The sequence below is a fragment of the Ricinus communis genome, chromosome 1, assembly GCF_019578655.1.
Source record: "Ricinus communis isolate WT05 ecotype wild-type chromosome 1, ASM1957865v1, whole genome shotgun sequence".
Taxonomy (NCBI): Eukaryota; Viridiplantae; Streptophyta; class Magnoliopsida; order Malpighiales; family Euphorbiaceae; genus Ricinus; species Ricinus communis.
In genome coordinates, this window is record NC_063256.1 from 19,047,112 (window position 1) to 19,067,140 (window position 20,029).

General features: G+C 34.8%; 1 non-coding gene across 1 annotated transcript; it reads left to right on the forward strand.

Annotated features, from left to right (window-relative positions):
* Positions 1–1,312: 1,312 nt before the first annotated feature.
* On the forward strand, positions 1,313–1,419 carry LOC125369077. Its single transcript, XR_007214570.1, has one exon. It is a non-coding gene; the product is annotated as a small nucleolar RNA R71 (small nucleolar RNA).
* Positions 1,420–20,029: the final 18,610 nt, after the last annotated feature.

A 20,029-nucleotide genomic window follows, 5' to 3' on the forward strand; every position in this document is an offset into this window, starting at 1 on the left:
CTAATTTCTCAAATAAACTGCTAGGCATTAAATTGATGCTAGCTCCTAAATCAGCTAAAGCATCATTAATATGCAAATCACTAATAATATGGGGAACAATGAAACTCACTAGATCACGCATCTTTACTGGCAACTTGTTTTGAAGAATGGTTGAGCACTCCTCATCTAATGTCACAAGTCCCAAGTCCTCAAGCTTTCTCTTATTGCTTAGAATCTCTTTCAAGAACCTCACATACCTGGGCATTTGTGATATAGCCTCAACAAAAGGTAGGTTAATCCTCAATTGCTTAAATAAATCCAAAAACTTACCAAATTGTTGATCAACCTTTTCCTACTTCAACCTGCAGGATATGGAATGGGAGGCTAGTATTCTTTCATAGGACTCTTCTTCTTATCCTCAGTTCATACAGGCTCTGTCACCTCAGGCTATGGCTCCTTCCTAGCTGGCTCATCCTGCACAATAACATCATCATCGGCCATAGGTAAGGAATTAGCTAACTACTTACCTGATCTTAAGGTGATAGCCTTGACATGCTCCCTTGGGTTTGACTCTATGGTACTAGAAAGCGTCCCTAGATGTCTTTCAGCCAGCATCTTAGAAATCTGGCCTATCTTATTCTCCAAATTCTGTATGGAGCCCTACTGATTTCTAAGAGCTGTGTCCGTCTTTTGAAACCTGTTCTATGAAGTGGACACGAACTTCATCATCAACTTCTCTAGACTGGGCTTCTTCTCCTAGTTTTGAGGTAGTTGAGGGAGAACAGTCTGCTGTTGGGGTTACTACTGGTGCAACCGCTGAAATCCTAGTGGACCCTGGGTGTTGTTATTTTGCCACCCGAAGTTGGGATGGTTTCTCCACCCTGGGTTGTATGTGTTGCTGTATGGTTTATTCTGCTGCCTCGCCGCATGTCCCATATAATCAACCTGTTCATGGTCAGCAGAAGAAGAAGATGAAGAAGAAGCAAACATACCTCCCGCATTATAGTTTGCACTGTAGTGCAGGCCACCATAAAACTCGTAGCCAAGATGTGTTGCATGGACTGGCATTTGGAGATGGTCAATCTTCTTGGCCAAAAGCTCCACCTGAGCTACCAAGGCTAATGTAGAATCTACCTAGTTCACCACTCCTTGCCGTCTTGGCCTACTCCTAGAAGATTGCCACTGATATATGTTCATGGCCATATCTTCAATTAAGTTATGGGCCTGCTTTGGTGTCTTACTATTGATGGCCCCACCTGCAGCTGCGTCTATCATCTGCTTTGTGGCTGAGTTCAAGCCATTGTAAGAAGTCTGCACCTGCATCCATAATGGCAAACCATGGTGTGGGCAACATCTTAGCAAGTTCTCGTACCTCTCCCATGCATCATACATGCTCTCATCATCAAACTACACAAAAGAAGACATATCGTTACACATTTTTATAGTCTTAGCAGGAGGAAAGTACTTATAAAGAAATTTCTCAGCCAAAGAACTCTAGGTGGTGATGGTGTTGGCTGGTAGGGACTGTAGCCATCTCTTCGCTCTATCCCTCAAGGAAAATGAAAATAGCCTAAGCTGAATGGCATCATCGGTAGTTCCATTTATCTTCAAAGTATCATAAATCTCCAAGAAGTTCACAATGTGGGCATTAGGATCTTTAGTGGGCAAGCCCCTAAACTGTACACTCTGCTGCACCATCTGAATGACATTTGGCTTAATTTCAAAGTTATTCGTTGCAACAGATGGCCTCAAATTACTAGTGTGCGTCCCCTCCAGGGAAGGTCTAGCAAACTAATACATCGTCTTGTTGGCTTCAGTGATGTTGTTGTTACCGTCTCCCATATTTACTAGTGTATGGACAGGAATCTCTATTTGCTCCTCCTCCTCCTCTACGTCTAATTGCTTCCTCAACTGCCTGAGGGATCGCTCTGGTTCGAGCATAAGGCTTACTAGTGCAGGATTAGAACTCTTGGTCATAAACTACCTAAAATGAATAAGGTAGCAACAACCCAAACAAATAAATGAATGAATAACTAAATAAAAAGTAATGATAAACACATAAAAGAAAAATGGCTAAAGTAACAAATAGCAAATTTCACTCTAGTTTTCAAACAAGTCCCCGACAACGGCGCCAAAAACTTGATGCGATATGCTATGCAACTATAACTAAGGCAGTAAACCTATCAATGCAGCCTAGCAGAAGGACAAGTATTAAAATATCATATCCCTCGGGAAAGGGAAATCCTAGAGTTACTACTTCATTCCTTGTTATGTAGCATAAAATTAATAACGGAGGTTTCTAAATTTACTAATGACCAAAAACTAAATTCTAAATGTAATGCGAGAATGAATGAGCAAGGAGAATAATCAAGATAGGAAAGCAAACCCAAAGAGGACCTAGACTAGTTGGCAATCAAACAAAGGATAACAAATTATTGATCCAATTATGCTACTCGTGGACGTATTCTAAACTGAATTCAGTTTCCCTCTCGAGACAACTGAATTCCTAAACCTAAGAATCCAAAGTTGGAATTTCTTCCTAAAGATTGATTATTAAGTTAGCCTTAAGCTTTAATCCACCTCTATTAAGTTTTGTTAATTCTTAATCTAGCAAATTAATTAACCTTACCTCTAAGTGAAAATTAACTTGTTTCTGCAATTAAATTTCCAAACTCAATTAGAATTTCTCAATTGCTAAAAGAATCCTATGACTAGTAATCAATACAATCAATAAACTAGATTTATATTATTAATTGTAAAAAGAATACAAGAAAGGAAACTCAAACAATCTTAACAATTCTATACAAAGCCAATATAGCAAGGAATCCCAACTGATTCAACCAATCTAGCTACACATGTTCATGTCTAAAACAAATAGGATTCAATTACAATGCAGTTGATCTCCTAGAATTGGATGAACAGCTCAAAGTCTTGATCTACACTGCAGTTGATCTCCATAATTGTTTGCTCTAAAACTCCTCTTCAATCTTCAATCCAATCAACAGAATCACGAATCTGACATTAAAAGGTGGAATAAGTCTCCAGAAGCCACCTTAAAATGCCTGAAACACGTCTAGCAAAATTACAAAGGAAGATGAAGAGTCAAAATCGCTGATCTGAAACTCCCTTTTCTCTTTTTAGCTCATTCCTTTTATACATTGCGCAAATACGGGTATGTTCTCAGCCCGTGTCTCTCAACATGGGCCGTGTTGATCTCCAGATGATAGAATGAACTCAATCGAGCAAGGCCGTGTTCTAGCCCGTGTCACCAACACGGGCGTGTTCTAGACTATAACAAGGGCGTGTGCCGTGCTCTGGGGCGTGGTACCCTTGGAAAACGTGCTGCTTCAAAGTGCTTAAGTTACATGGACTGGAATTTCTGCACGGGCTCTAACACGGGCCATGTTGACTTCCCAAAAGTCAACCCAAGGTCAAACGCTTCTAATTCCGTCCGTTTTCGCCCGAAATTGATCTAAAATTGCTCAAGCATTAATGATGGGCTTATAAAATCTCCTAGAAAATGAAAGGACACAAAACACGAGTGATCTTGGAATAAAAATACAATAAATGCTAAGATAATGCACAATAATATGCAAGCAAACATTTGTAAAACTATGCATATCACTTACATCCAAGAACATCTTGTTATGATATTAATATGCTTCTAAGAAGGATACCTTCCTTATTAGGAATTCAAAGGAGTGAGGAAAACGTAAGTCATCCTCACTATAGAGAAGAAAGGCGGAGAGTCCTCCACCATTAGATATGGGATATGAAAGAGATAGTATCACTAATATAGATCGTTTAAATCTAGCGATTCTAACCCGAAAAGAAGAACCATTTAATAAATGGTATACCACATATCTTTCGATTAAAGATCAAAAGATGTGGAAAATAAAATACCAACTTTATTAAGCTAAAGAAGGAACTAAAGAATTCCTAGAATTCTTTCGACATTGTTTTAAGCTGTTAGGAAAATCTTTTCCAGACTTCTCAGATAAACATATTCTTAATATCTTAGAAACTGTATATCAAAATTATTTTACAACAAAAGATAAACTTATTAAAAGTGTCAATCCTCCTCCAATAGATCTCTCCCATAAAATATAAAATCAAAAGGAATTCATATGCTCTCCTTATAAAGAAGGAGGAAATTTAGAGCTATAGTACAACAAAATAATTTTTCCAACTTATCGTTATACATGATTGGAAAGCAACTGGATAGAATAGAATCTGGCTTAAAGCCAGTGCCAGCTTAAAGCCAGCGCTGGCTTAAACCCAACAACATTTTATACTCTAAAGCAAGAATCTTCTTCTATTCCGTATGAGAAGAAGATCTTATTTCAACCAATGGATATGTCTAAGCTAGATCTAAAACTAGCAAGAGATGAAAAAACTGAAATAGTCAAAGAGTTAATAAAGAGACTCCCGTCACTAGGAATAAAAGCTCATAGTAAGAGTATTGCTCCTTTAAAAAAATGTGAAGATCTTTTAGGACAACTATCAAGAAAGTTCGACTTCAAGGTATTTTATTCTAAGCCACCTTTGGCTGAGATTCCGATAGAAAGTATTGAACTGGAGGGATGGAAATTGGAAGGATCCGACTTAGAAGAGTCTGAAAAGGAAGAAAGGTTTATTAATAACCTCAAAAGTATGTTTTCTGAAGACACAAACTAGATTAGTAAAATTACCTATCCTAAGATAAATGCTAGTATTCCAGTAACGCCTTATTATCTAAGGCCATCCCCTATTGATCTTCAATATGAAGATAATTCTTTTAATTTCGTCTCATATGATGTACGTTTATAGTTTAATGGTATATAAACGGACCATCTGAATATCAAACTAAGAACGTTTTGTATTACATGACCATGTATTCAAACGCTTCAAGAGTGTGAGGAAATTCTGATGACATGGCAGGCTTTACAAGCCAACTTAAAGGCTGGTGGGATTTTTATTTATCGCAAGAAGCAAAGATACAGATTCTTGGAGTAGTTAAAACTTAAATGACTACTGTTCAAAACACTAGAGGATAACCAGTTATGCAACAAAGAGCGGTTCCATATGCATTTAGTACCCTATTATATACTATAGGAATTCACTTCATAGGATCCACTACTGCTTATTTAGATAAATAGCATGAACAACTTATGAATTTAAGGTGCACCGATTTATCTCATTTCAAATGGTATTAAGACGTGTTCTTCTCTATGGATTACACTAGAGAAGACAATTATAATGATTTTTGGAAAGAAAAGTTCATGTCAGGATTATCGCCCTTATTTGCATAAAGGACCAGGACGAGGATTAAAAATAAACTCGATGGAGTAATCCTATATAATATGTATACATATGGAGATTTGGTGTCAAAAGTTGTAGCTGAGGGAATCTCGTTATGCAACAAGATGAAGATTCATAATCAACTAAAGAAGGATAAGGCTACTAGAAAAAGATTGTTAGGGGACTTCTGTGAGTATATAGGATACTAGCCTTTATTTTCTAATAGAAAGAAGACGCAGCAAAAGATAATTATTATTATTAGAGAAAAGGAAAACCTTATAAAAAATATAAGGTTAAGCAGCCTTAAAACGCTGCACAAACTTCTTCTAAAAAGAAGAAGAGACCGAAAAAGAATATAGTCTGTTACAAAGTAGAAAATCAGGACATTATGCCAACAAGTGTAAAGTAAAACAACAAATCTAGTCCTTATCTATAAATGAAGGACTTAAGAGATCTCTGATCAATCTGCTTATACTAAAATAGATTTGGAGAAGGAAGATTATGAAATAAATTTTATCGACTATACTCCTGAATCCAATTTAGACTCATCATCTACTTCCTCGCCATCTAAGGACTATAAGAAAAATTATGATTATTACAAAGCACTATGTCAAATGAATGGGTTATGTACCCTATTAAAAGAAGATGACATGATCCTAGATCTTATAGATCGACTCCAAGATAAGAAGGAGAAGAAAAAACAGATAGACAAATATCTAAATCTGTGTAAAATTGGAAAAAAAGGATGTACTTATTCAAATCACCTAGAAAAGAAGATATCTAGTAAGATAGATAAGTCCTATGATCTTAAGGAGATCATGGAAAGAGTTTAGAGATCTAGAAAGGCTAAACTCAGAGAACTACTTTAGGAGAACTGAGAGCAGGGATAAATGTTGTTAAGACAGAATTAAAAGAATTAAGAAAGAGAATATCTCTTTTGGAAATAGCCAAAAGAAGAGAGGAAAAGGAAGAAGAAGAGATGGAAAGGTTTGCTAACAAACCTTAAAAGGGTAGAAAGAGACTCGTTAAATGAGGATGAAGTATATAATCTCTAGTTTATTAATTTGGTAGATCAAGTGGTTACTTATAAATGGAATACTTATATTATCATAGTAGTCAATAAGTAATTTCTTTTTCATACTATTGCTTTATTAGATTCAGGAGCTGCTTTAAATTGCACTAATGAGGGGATAGTTCCATCCAAATATTTCTCTAGAACAATAGAAGAATTAATTACGGCGGAATTATTACTACCAATAGTAAAAGAAACAATTGAGATTATTCAGCAAGAAATGATGGCTAAAATATGTTTTGAGATGCCTAATGTGATACGGTCGTGGCTAACTTCTGCTAAACCCATATTCAATGTTGATTTCTTTGCCAAAGATCATTCACCTAATCAAGCAAAGAAACTCTAACTCCCAACAAGACCCTTAAATAACTTGTACTGAAGAACCTTAATTATAGAGAATTAAAGGTTGTTTAACATAAACATAAGTTTAGATTAAACTAACTTTGTAAAATACCAAGCCTTCACTTGATAAATTCACCAAGTTCATAAAGAAGAAAAGAAGAGGACTAACCCTAAAATAATCAATATTCAACAACTCCCTTTACATAGAAATTCGTACTAGCTTATATAGGCCATAAAAAAGCCTAATTCTATAATGATAAGGAAGCAAATAATAATAAGACTAGGAATAGAACTCCTAAACTAAAGAGATAAATTAAAACAAGACTCCTAAGTATTAAAAGACTTCTTTAAATGAGCAAATACTCCTAAAATTCGTCCAACCCTAGCCCATATAATAAACATGACATTTGGGCTTAAGTAACATGTAATAAGCGGCCCATTCTTGAGTATTGGACTCCAATTAGCTTGACTTGTTTATTTTGGGCCTATTTTGACTTGTTTATGTCTCCATATATTGAATTAAGTTGATAAGAGTATCTTCAGGTCCATTGTCTTGATTAAACCAAATCTTACTTGGACTTTGGATCTCTAACCCAAGCTTCAACTCTTGCTTCACGAACACTCATAAAGCATCATTGAACTTCTTCATGCGAGCTCTAGTCATTGTCCATCATATTTAAGTGGCTCGTGTACAATCTTAGTGGAATTAGGATTCCTAGTTAGAGTAGGAGTCCTAGCTTGAGTAGGATTCCTAGTCGGAGTAGGACTCCTAGCTGAATCAAGATTCCCATCTTCACTTGAACTCTTAATATCATTAGGACTCCTTGTTGGACTAGGATTCTTAGTGGAATTAGGATTCCTTGTTTGAGTTGGATTCGTTATGCTATATGTGTTCTCATTATTACCCCTTTTCTTTGAAAAGATTCGTACTCGAATCTTGCCTAAATATTGTTAAAGAAACAATGAAATAATCTCAAAGAATAATACAAGCTCATTATCAACCTCCAAATCTTTCACAAGAGCGATTAGAGGAACTTTAAAACAAATAATACTTTTAATGCCAACAAAATATACATGCTTAAAAGACTCCATTGTATTAAGCAACAAAATCTGACTCTTCACTAACTCAACTTTTTCCTTATCTTTGACAATGATCTCTTTAATTTTATACTGACTTAAAGGTGGCAAATCATTGTCTTCCTCACCATCTTTAATAATCACATCTTCAAATTCTTCATTGACATTAATAGAGTAATTTACATTCTCTACATCATCAATATTAGTTTCCAAAGATGGCTTAGACTTGACTTTATCTTCAGGATGCTTAGCATAACGATGAACCAATCCCTTTAAATCTTCAAAACTATTTTTAAGTGAATCAAGGCTGCTCCTTAAAGATTTTATATCCTTTGAAAGTTCATCATTGAAATCTTGACGTGGTTGTCTTTCTATCTTCTTTGGCTTAGGTTTAGGATTATAAAAATTTTGCCAACACTTTTCATAATAATCATCAATCTTTCGTCCCCATAATCTATCATAAGATTGATAAAGAAGATCTGGACATCCTCTAGCAAACTCCTCTTGACAAAATATTTCTCACACATAATCTCACATGTTTAACACTCAAAGTAAAGACATTTACACTCATGTTTCACTGAATTAGGCTTTTACCCTATAATGAAATCACCACTTGCCTTTTACCATTCAATCTTTACTCTTTGGCACTTATAAAGGCTAAAATAATCAAATACCAAACAACCAAAGTTGTAACGACTCAATAATCAATGAATTAGACTTAGAACACACAAGAACACAAACTAAGAAAATGAAACTAGACTTAATGAGCAAGATTAAGTCTAAATACAATAAAAAACATAAGAATAAGATGAATTAAAGAAGAACTAAGTTTGATGAACGAATTAAAGGAAAAGGACATATTTGACTTATGTAGAATAAAGAACGTTTTTAACACTTAAGAAATAAAGGAAAAAAATGAATTAGACTCTAAAAAATGGCAAAGAATACGAATTGAACAAAAAAATTACTTTAGACAAGAAAATGAATCACAAAGAATAAGAAAATTACTCTGATACCAAATAATACAAACGTGGCTAACTTGTGCCAAACCCGTATTCAATGTTGATGTCTTTACCAAGGATAGTTCTCCTAATCAAGCAGAAAAACTCTAACTCCCAACAAGACCCTTAAATAACTTGTACTTAAAGACCTTAATTATAAAGAATTAAAGGTTGTTTAACATAAATATAAGTTTAGATTAAACTAAGATTGTAAAATACCAAGTCTTCACTTGATAAATTCACCAAGTTCATAAAGAACAAAAGAAGAGAATTAACTCCAAAATAATCAATATTCAATAACTCCCTTTACATATAAATTAGTACTAGCTTATATAGGCCTTTAAAAAAACCTAATTCTATAATGATAAGGAAGCAAATAACAATGAGACTAGGAATAGAACTCCTAAACTAAAGAGATAACTTAAAATAAAACTCCTAACTATTAAAAGACTTCTTTAAATGAATAAATACTCCTAAAATTCGTCCAACCCTAGCCCATATAATAAACATGATATTTGGGCTTAAGTAACATGTAATAAGCAACACATTCTTCAGTATTGGACTCCAATTAGCTTGACTTGTTTATCTTGGGCCTATTTTGACTTGTTCATGTCTCCATATATTGAATTAAGTTGATAAGAGTATATTTAGGCCCATTGTCTTGATTAAACTAAATCTCTCTTAGACTTTGGATCTCCAAACTAAGCTTCAACTCTTGCTTCATGAACACTCCTAAAGCATCCTTAAACTTCTTCATGCGAGCTCTAGTCATTGGTCCAGTATATTTGAGTGGCTCGTGTACAATGCTAGTTGGATTAGGATTCCTAGTTGGAGTAGGACTCATAGTTTGAGTAGGATTCCTAGTCGGAGCAGGACTCCTAGTTGAATTAGGATTCCCATCTTCACTTGAACTCCTAATATAATTAGGACACCTTGTTGGACTAGGATTCCTAGTGGAATTAGGATTCCTTATTAGATTAGGATTCGTTATGCTACATGGGTTCTCATTATAACACCTTTTGGGGGAGGCAGAAACATGTGGTTACCTTACCATATGAACCTAATTTTAGCGAAAAATAAATTCCTACTAAAGCTAGGCCTATCACTGTGGACCTAGGGATATGGAAATTTGCAAAGAGGAGATTGTTGAGTTAGAAACTAAAGGGCTTATTAGGAAGAGCCACAGCCTGTGGAGTTGCCTAGCGTTTTATGTAGAAAATGTTATTAAATTAGAAAGAGGGGTTCCTAGATTAATTATCAATTATAAACCATTAAACAAAGCATTAAAATGGATAAGATATCCTCTACCTAACAAAAAGTTTTATTAGAAAGGCTTTATGAAGCTGTTATTTTTTCAAAATTTGATATGAAATCAGGATACTAGTATATCCAAATTGATGAAAAGGACCGATATAAAATGATGTTTACAGTCCCTTTCGCGCATTACGAGTGGAATGTAATGCCATTCAAGCTTAAAAATGTCCCATCAGAATTAGTTCAACAAGGAAGATTTTTATATAACGATTATTATAATAACCTAGAAGATTATTTGAACCTTAAAGTAATAGAAAATCAACTTTTTATTCTGAACAGTTTAATAGCTGCTTTAGAAAGAATAATTCCTAAGACTGCATAATTTTCTTACTGAAACATCTCTCAACATATAACTCGTGTGTTTAACACTCAAAATAAATCAGAATTAAATGACACAAGAAGAAGAAGACAAAACTAAACTTAATGAACAAGCTTAAGCCAAAACACAATAAAAAAAATGTAAGAACAAGATGTAATGGAGAATAACTAATCTTAATGAATGAATAACAAAAAGGAAAAAATTAAAATACTACAACATTTTTTTTAATTTTAGAACTCTAACAATTGACTTAAACAAAGAAGTAATAACAAGAATTGAATTAAAAGAAAGAACAAAGAAACACAAGAAATCAGAATTGACTAATGAAAACATGAAAGGATAAAACCTGATCTAGAGCCAAAGCTCTGATACCAAATGATATGGAACCTCCATGAATAAGCTTGAGAACCCCTTTTGATTTGTGGACCCCCAACACATTAACATGAAAACCCCAAGAACCAATTTCGTTCAATCCCTAAGAAAGGTTAGAAAACAGATTTGTTAGAAAGATGATCAAGAATTAGAATTTAGAAAACTTGTTCTTAAATCCCAATTTCGAAACACTTCACAAGAAGATGACTAATCTACTTGAATGTTTCTTAAGCATGCATTCTACACAAGAATACAAAGACAAAAGCAAAATAGCTTTTAGGTTTAATAACCAATTATTACTTAAATTCGACTTAATTAATCATATCAGAATTCATACTAGCCTTAAAAACCCTAAATCTTTACTAATATGAATTTACATGTGATTTATAATAAAGATAACCTTCCTAACTAAGAAAGATAACTTAAAAAAATTCCTAACTAGGATAAATTACAAATGTGGACGCCCAAAATAAGCCATAAAACCCTAATTTACATAAGTCATATAGACGGGCCTCAAAACATAAGCCAAGTTAGGCCCAAAGTCTTCATATGCTCCAATTCAGCTTCTTTGGTCGTTAAGCTCAATTAGATTTATTCAAGCCCAATAAACTGAATTAGATTAATGAGCCTTGAACTTAAATCCAATTTTTTAAGCTTTGATGTGTCTTTAGCCCAAATGTCTTGGATAAGCTTATTAACTTACAATTTGAATCGAACTAGGACTACTCGTTGAATTAGGATTCCTAGTTGAATTAGGATTCCCCTTTTGTTGCTTGAACTCCTAATATCATCAGGATTCCTTGTAGGATTAGGATTCCTAGTTGAGTCAAGACTACTTATTAGATTAGAATTCCTTGAGCTAGTAGGATTTGCATCACCAAGACTCATTATTGGAGTAGGATTTGTTGTGCTAGTTTGGTTCATATCACACTACACCACACAACACCTCATCATGATATTTACCAATAAAAAAGGAAATAATTGCTTGCTTGTTTACCTTAACCTCACCATAATCATTAAGCCATTGAAGATTGAATGGACAAGGGTGGAGTATGATAGGTAGCCCCAATCTACTAACCAAGAGAGTACTCACAACATTAGTACAACTCCCACTATCAATGATCACAATACATGCCTTGCCTTGGACACAACATCTTATGTAAAACACGTTGTCCCTTTGTTGCTCTTGAAAATCCTCCTTCATTTGCGTATTAAGAGTATGCCTTGTGACAAGTATATCTCCTCTGATTGGCTCCTCAATAGTCCCATCACTACCATCTTCCGATTCTAGCATCTCATCACCTTCATCATCATTACTACTCTTATTGTTGCTCTCTTTATCATTCGTCACTACCTCACCATTTCGTATGGTCATAGTCCTTCTATTAGGGCACTCTTTACTAATTTGACCTACACCTTGACACTTCCAACACTTAATGTCTCTATTTCTATCCTTAGAAGCTTTGATTTTAGCATCCCCTTTAGAAATTGAAACATCCTCCCCCTTCGTACTATCATAGGCAGCCTTGTTTCCACCCTTATAATTACCATTGACATCCTTTTTCCAATTATTACTATTAGAATAGGGTTTAGAAACACACCTTGATGTCCCTCTTCCTTAGAGTTGCTTTTCCACCTTGATACCAATGTGCACCATCTCTTCTAACTCCGTGTATGGTTGCAAATCCACTCAGTCAGCTACATCTTTGTCTAGACCAGCCAAGAAATGTGCCATGGTAGCCTCTATGTCCCCATCTATGTTAGCTATAGTCATTATCATCTCCATCTCCTTGTAGTAATCTTCAACACTCTTACTGCCTTGTTTGAGAACTTGAAGTTTTGAACAAGCTCCCTGTGGTAATGCTTAGGTACAAACCTTTTTCTCATAAATGATTTAAGGTCATACCAAGTATCAATAGGGTACTCCAAATTCTTTCTCCTACTAGTCACCAATTGATCCCATCAAGCTATGCATAATCTAAAAATTCGGTAACGGTAAGCTATACATTTTTATCCTTACTAAGACGGTTCATAACGATAAGAAGGTTCTTATCCTCACTAAAAATTGGGTAATGTTAAGCTTTTCCTCTGCCTCTATTTTGGTCTATTCCAGTAAGAGTGGCATTGTCATCCTCTTCATAGTCCATACCATACTCTTGACCAATCCCATCTAAGTTAGGTTCATAACCACCTTGGTTCATCTATCTTCGAACTTCTCTATTACCTTCATCAATAGGTGGTAGTCTTTGCTTTAGACGCTCGAATATTGCATTCTTGTGCAAGTTCATTCTTTCGATGGAATCATTGATCTCCATTATTGCCTTTTATAATCGTTTAAATTCTCTAGTTTGAGCGTTAGGTGGCCTTGCATTCTCACTATCACTCTCATTATGAGCATTGCTTTGGTTTGACATTGCTGCAATTTAAAAGTTAATAACAAAAAACAACAAATAAATATAATAATGGACCTCACAACACTCCCTCACATGTTTACACTCAATAATGGGGGTGATCACTCGTATGTGCACTCAAATTAATGAAATCACACAAGGTGCTCCTCACACCACTCAAAGCTTAGTTCTTTATGTTCTTAAGCAAATCACACCCAAAAACAACTCAAACAAGCTTGTATTGTGTAGTGTTATACAACTGAAATTTTTAAAACTTAGCTTGTATTGGCTAGTATGAATTTTGATGTGGAATTAAGTTGAAGTTAAAAGTTGAATGATAATTGGTTATTAAACCTTAAAGCTGTTTGCTTTGTCTTTCTGTTCTTGTGTAGAATGCATGCTTAAGAAACATTCAAGTAGATTGATCATCTTCTTCTGTAGTGTTTCGAAATTGGGATTTAGGGACAAGTTTTCTAAATTCTAATTCTTGATCATCTTTCTAAGTAATCTGTTTGTGGCTACACTTAGTTTATATAGAGAAATAAATAAACCTAATTCTTAAATGATATGGAACTTCATGAATAAGCTTGAGAACCCTTCTTAAATTGCGGACCTTAACACATTGACATGAAAACCCCAAGAACCAATTCGGTTCAACCCCTAAGAAAGGTTAGAAAATAGATTACTTAGAAAGATGATCAAGAATTAGAATTTAGAAAACTTGTTCCTAAATCTCAATTTTGAAACACTCCAGAAGAATATGATCAATCTACTTGAATGTTTCTTACGCATGCATTCTACATAAGAACATAAAGACAAAGCAAACAAGCTTTAAGGTAAAAATACCAATTATCATTCAACTTTTAACTTCTACTTAATACAAGTGGGGATGTGAGTATTTTGATGTTTGGGATGCATATAATGAAGTAATATGGGTTGGACTGTTATTAAGTAGGCCCATGCAAATTTTTCATTGTTTTCGTTAAGTTGGCTTATAAATTTTGGGACTTTGAGAGTTGTTGATCACTTAACTCCTTTTTGGTTCATGATTTAATTTTAGTTTATTCATTATTCTTTATTTATTTATTTATTCATATTTAGCTTCTCGTTTACTTTTCTTCTAGAATGAGGGCTTTCAGGTTATAGAAACTGCATGCAATTGAATACTTGAGGCTACTAAGCATATTACTTCAGTATTATTCTAACCTATATCAAAGGATTAAACTCGTATGCAAGTTTGATTTTATTGCCCAAGATCTATCTAGAACCAGATTTATGGAAACCTTAGACCCTTCAAGTATATTAAACTATCAAACCTAAGGTATTAGAGGTAGAAGACGCCACAATGTCACCCTGGAAAGCCAAATACACAGGTATTAAACATCATGTGCATACCAAAAGACCTAAACACGTAAGTATATGTCTATTAGTTGTTATTTTTCGTAAAAAAACCCCTGGAAACCCCCATTTGCCCTGTGCATGGTCGATTTGGACTGTGCAAAAAGCCGATCGGCTCTGCACAGAACTAATCGTGTAACGACCCGGAACTAGATAACATGAGATATTGTCCCCTACCCTTGCCCAGGCATCCTATCTTTGCCCCGGCGTCCACTTCACGCCTCGTCGAGACCGCTCTCTCACCAGTCACAAATCAAGACTGCAGTCGATTGACTGTGTGCATAGCCGATTGGCACTGCACACAACTGATGGGCTTTACAAGCTAGGGCACAGGAATGTTTTATAATTTTTTCCAATTTTTGGATAAATAACATGTATATCAAGTCTATAAGTTGGAGGAAATAAAGTTTAAGCCAAGAAAATACCTCTCTAATGGCTAGAAATGCGCGGTGGGTATTCAATTTTGCTAAAAGGACAATTTCTTCTCCTTTCACAAGCCTAAGATCATTTGGGTAAGAAATTGGAGCAGAAAACTCCCAATTCGGTGTGATTTGGATACATCCAGTAAATCTTGAGGAAGAGCTTGCCATTTCAAAACTGATTTTATGAAGTTTGGTTGTGAAATGAAGATGAAATCACAAATTGAATGAAAAAGAGATTTGAGAGAAAATTGAAGAAAAATGGATAAAGTGAATGAAGTATGGATATAAGGCTACTTATATGTCTTGAAAGGGGGAAAAAATGTCATTTAGGTCCCCGACCTATCAATGTCACGTCTTAGTCCAAAAGAGTTGGTGCAAATCCGTAGAAGACATATAGAAGCCCAGTTAGCACTCCTGAGGCAGAAATTTTTGAAAATTACAAGTTTGGTCCCTAACCTGTCAAAATTACACTTTAGTCCCTGAATAGGTCGAATATTAGTATAGCTTCCAAAAGCATCAAAATGAATCAAATTGTACCCCGAGGAAGGAAATTCTAATAGAAAGTACCCAAAAGTGAAAAATTATTGAATTGACTCAAAGTGGTGAAAGAGCTAGAGGAAAGTCTTTACGAATATTAAATCAATGGGCATTGTTCTCATATCAATAGGCATGGTTCTGAAATATTAGGCGAAGTCCTCAACTTAAACAAGCGCAGTCCTCCTAAGCAGGTGAAGCCCTCAACCTCAGCAGGCGAAGTCTTAAAAAATTTAAGTGAGCATGGTCCCACATCAAATCAATAACCAAAGTTCGAGCTTACTAGGCTTGGCTTCTACAACTCATAGAGATATCCTTTTGTCGTATCCTGATATTTATGATTTGTTTCAATTTATTTAAATGCATTGCATGCTTATAAATTTTGACAAACTTGGGCAACTGTCAGCACCCGTTTTCTAGATTTAAATATCGAGGGAATTATGGAAAATACTGTGATAAAAGTTACTGTCTTCTAGGGTCTCGAAATATGAGGACGAGCGAATATGAAGCTAGGGTTGAGGTTAATCCAACAAAAATTACCAATTTAAAATTAATTTGGAGTTAATTGTTAAGAAAAATAAAGTTTGAGGGTCAAAACGAAGGATTTCACAAATTCAGTGACCTAATTTCAAATTTTTGAACTTCCTATGTGTAGAGCCAATCGGCTCTCTGCAGAGCCAATTTGCTCTACACAGTGCCGATTAAGGATTTTTAATTCGATGTTGTTTTTCTTGACAACTTTACGTGCATATACAAATTCTAGAAGGTTTTGACGATAATCATGGATTTTTAATGATATTTATTAACTTTTATTTGAGATTATCATTCCCTTTAGGGTTTTTTTTGAAACCCTACCTTTGTAAATAGAAAGAGGCATCTAAGCTTTAGGGGGAATAACAAGAATCAACAGAGAAAAAGCAAAAGAGAACTAGAGAGTATAGAAGCCAATATTGAGAAAAGAAAGGAAAGACTATCGTTCTTCATTAGGTAGAAGATTTAGATCACTAAGAAAGAAGGCTACTGAAGAAAGAACTATATTTGGAAACCTTCTTTAACATCACATCTGCACTAGATTCCCAACTAGTTTTTGATTCAACTGCATCTTCTCACTTAAGGCTCGCAGAACCATCAACTACGGTGACAACCTGAGAGTTCCCATAAACATGCATCCATCATCATCCTAAATTGGTTTTTTTGATTCTGTTATTTACTATTTTATCCTTTTAGAAACATGATTAGGATTACTGTTATGGTTTTATTTTTATGGTTAAAATGATGAGATTAGGGTTTCTTATGAATTTGCATGTTTTTAATTTATTGTGTTTTGAAATTAGATAATAAGAAAATTAGGATTCTAAATCTGATAAAATTGTCAATTAGGGTTTTGAATCTGATTAGTTGCATGCATATGATTAATGATTAGATTTATGTTTTCATTATGATTTAGTAATTAAACATATTTAATAATATTATTTCATTAATCTGCTAAATTTATTTATTGTACTTCTTAGTTTCTAAGGTTTCGTATTAGTTTTTAGGGTATTTGATCAATTGATTGATTTATGTTGTTTCTATCTTATTTCTTTCATATCCAATCAATTTTTACTCCTCATACATGTGAAAATTGGCTCTAGGGACGCGAGGAATACACTGACAAGTTGAATACCGATCGACTCTACGTCCAATATCGATCGGCTCTATGACATTTTATCCTAATTTTTGGCTTTTTGTCGACTTTTGATGTATTTTTATCAGTTTTGAGTACTGTATTAGATTTTAGGGCTTTTTCTTATGCAATTTTAGTTGTATGCTGGTAGTTAGATTTATTTCGTACATCTTACTTTGTTTATTTTTTTTGCTTCTATATGATTAAATATGTGTTATGTGATTAATTAACTAAAATGGGCCATATAGATTTATGGCTAAAATGGGACCCAACATGAAAATTGTAGTCTAATAGGCTAATCAACATGTATTGGGCTTAAACTCTAAAATTGAAGTAGACTTAATAGGCCTTGGCATGTCTTAGGGTAATATAGAACGTGCCTTATCATAATAAGTAGTCCATTAGGCCTAAAGGCTGAAAATCAAAAAGTATAATTTATAATTGGATTAGACCAGATGGGCTATATACATAATTAATTTGTAAAATAAACTAACTCAAATTATAGGTTGGGCTTGAATAAAATGGGTAGACCTAGGTAAATTATCTGTGTTATTTAGTATGCCTATGTATGAAGTGCAGGTGTTTGTAGAGAATAATTTGTTAAACAATAAAATTAAAGACTAATATACATAAAAAGAGGAAATAGGCTTAAGAATCAATCTCTAGATTTGTGGCGTAAGCTTTCTTATGAAATCTGACAAATGCCACTCATTAGTAAAAGTGTGCCGGCGATTACCCAGGTGGCGACTTCGATCTCTACGCTGGTCTTAGTGACTAATTAGCGTGTTCCTGATTAGGTTGAAAAGCCTTACAGTGCCGTAGTCGCTAAAGACACTTAGGTGCATGCCCGAAACCGCCGCCCACAGTATGTATCTCAAAGAAAATATTTTTCTTTCTTAGATGTGCCACCAACCTTCGTCCTTAATCTTTACCGCCCTATATGCATCTCTTTCTATATTTATGGCCTTTAATCAAAGTCCTTATAGGTTTAGGATTTCCATAAAACCTTGACTACTTTAAGTCGGGCTTTGTTATCCTAAATGGACTTTAATTAATATAAGAACTAATCCATGGATAATAAACCCATCATAGGCCCATTAGCTCTTAATTAATTAACCTTTGATTAGGCCAAATATATATGAGTTTAAGCCCAAAGCATAAAGGCTCATTTTAATCCTCACTTATAGCCTATTATTGTGTGACCCAAAAGGTTCCTAACATGTTGGCAATGAATATGGATTATGAATTAAACTCCTTAATTCAATGTTAATTCTCTAATGTAACTTAGTCCATATTCATAGATCAAGATTGGCATCTAGCAATGCATTATGACCACTCAAATGTGTAGGAAGAAAAATAAGCTAAGCTAAAAACCTGAAAGGGCAGCTTAAGCAAAAATAAAGTCTGCTAAGTCAAAAACCCGAAAGGGTGGCTTAGGTAAAAGTTAAGACAGAAAGCCTGCTAAGTTGAAAACCCGACAGGGTGGCTTAGCCAAAAACTAAGGAGAAAAATAAATAGTAAAAGAAAAAAGATTTGGCTACATACCCTATAAGAGAATGAGGTTGCCACCAAACCATTGATGGATTTTGTACATATTTCTAACCCAATGATGGTTTCAGCCAAGATGACTATAATTGGATTTGCTCTATGCTCCATCTGGTCAATAATGCCAACAATACTGATATCTCCCTCTCCCTAGGGAGAAATCACTGGAAATTAAGCATAAAAGCAAAAGCCCAGCATTCGAATCAGGATGGTGTGCCCCTTTCCTTTTTTTCATAGTAAGAGATCAGTGAAGTAAGGGTAATGTACTTACCAACAGAATCGGAAAGTACCTCAGTTGGGGGCATGTCTATCAATTCGATTAGTTTGCCAAGAAAAGGTTCATTCAGTTTTGGCAGGGCAATAAGATTAGTAGAATCCATGGGAACTCCAAGAATAGCAGAGAATTCTTCAATCATAGGGCACAACTCTTGCTCGTTTAATCTAAAGACATGGTCCCTTAGGTATCAAAAGTTGACAGCATAATGGAGAAACCCATAATTAAATGGAATTTCTTAAGTTTAATCCAATCATCACTTGTTAGGGATTTAAGGAGAGTTTGTAGGCTTTTGGCCCTCTTTTGGGATATATTTTTGGCTTTTTAAAGTGTAGAATCACATGTGAGGAAGTAAGGAGGCTCATAGGTATAAATAGGCCTCAAATAAGTGCCTGAGTTGGACTCTGCAAATTAGAGCCGATTAGCACAATGCATAACTAATCGGTTGTGTATAGAGCTAAATCGGACAAGCAAATAGCCGATCGGTTGTGTGGCCTCCTAGTGCAATTTTTGGCCAATTTTGACGGTCTTTTAGGCATGTTTACGATTTTTGTTGCATATAAGGTCATACAAATGCAAGAATAAAGAGAAATAAGCAAAATGGAAGGCTGAAACCAATAATTTTATATATCCTTGAAGTCAAAAGTTCTACAAAGGTTCTAAAGATCAAAATTCTAAGTAGTAACGGACGGGAAAGTACAAGTAATAAAGATCAAAAGTCGGGGTTCTCTCCCGAATTCCCCATTCCATCGTCTGAGTTGGTGTCCATCCCCTAGGTCCGCAAGGTCGATAACTAAAGTGTTAGAGTATTGATTCAATAATTCTGAGCGTCTGTCTATTGCTGCCGGTAATCCACTTGCCCCTACATGCCCTTATGGTCCTTCTAATGAAAACTTGAAAGGAGATTAGTTAGTGTTTTTCATAGATGAATACATGCATACATTTTATATTGCATAAATCATTTTCTTACTTGCGAATCCTCGCCAAGGATAAAGAATTGCCTCCTCAAGGTGCTGACCAATTGATGGACGTACTAAAACTGGT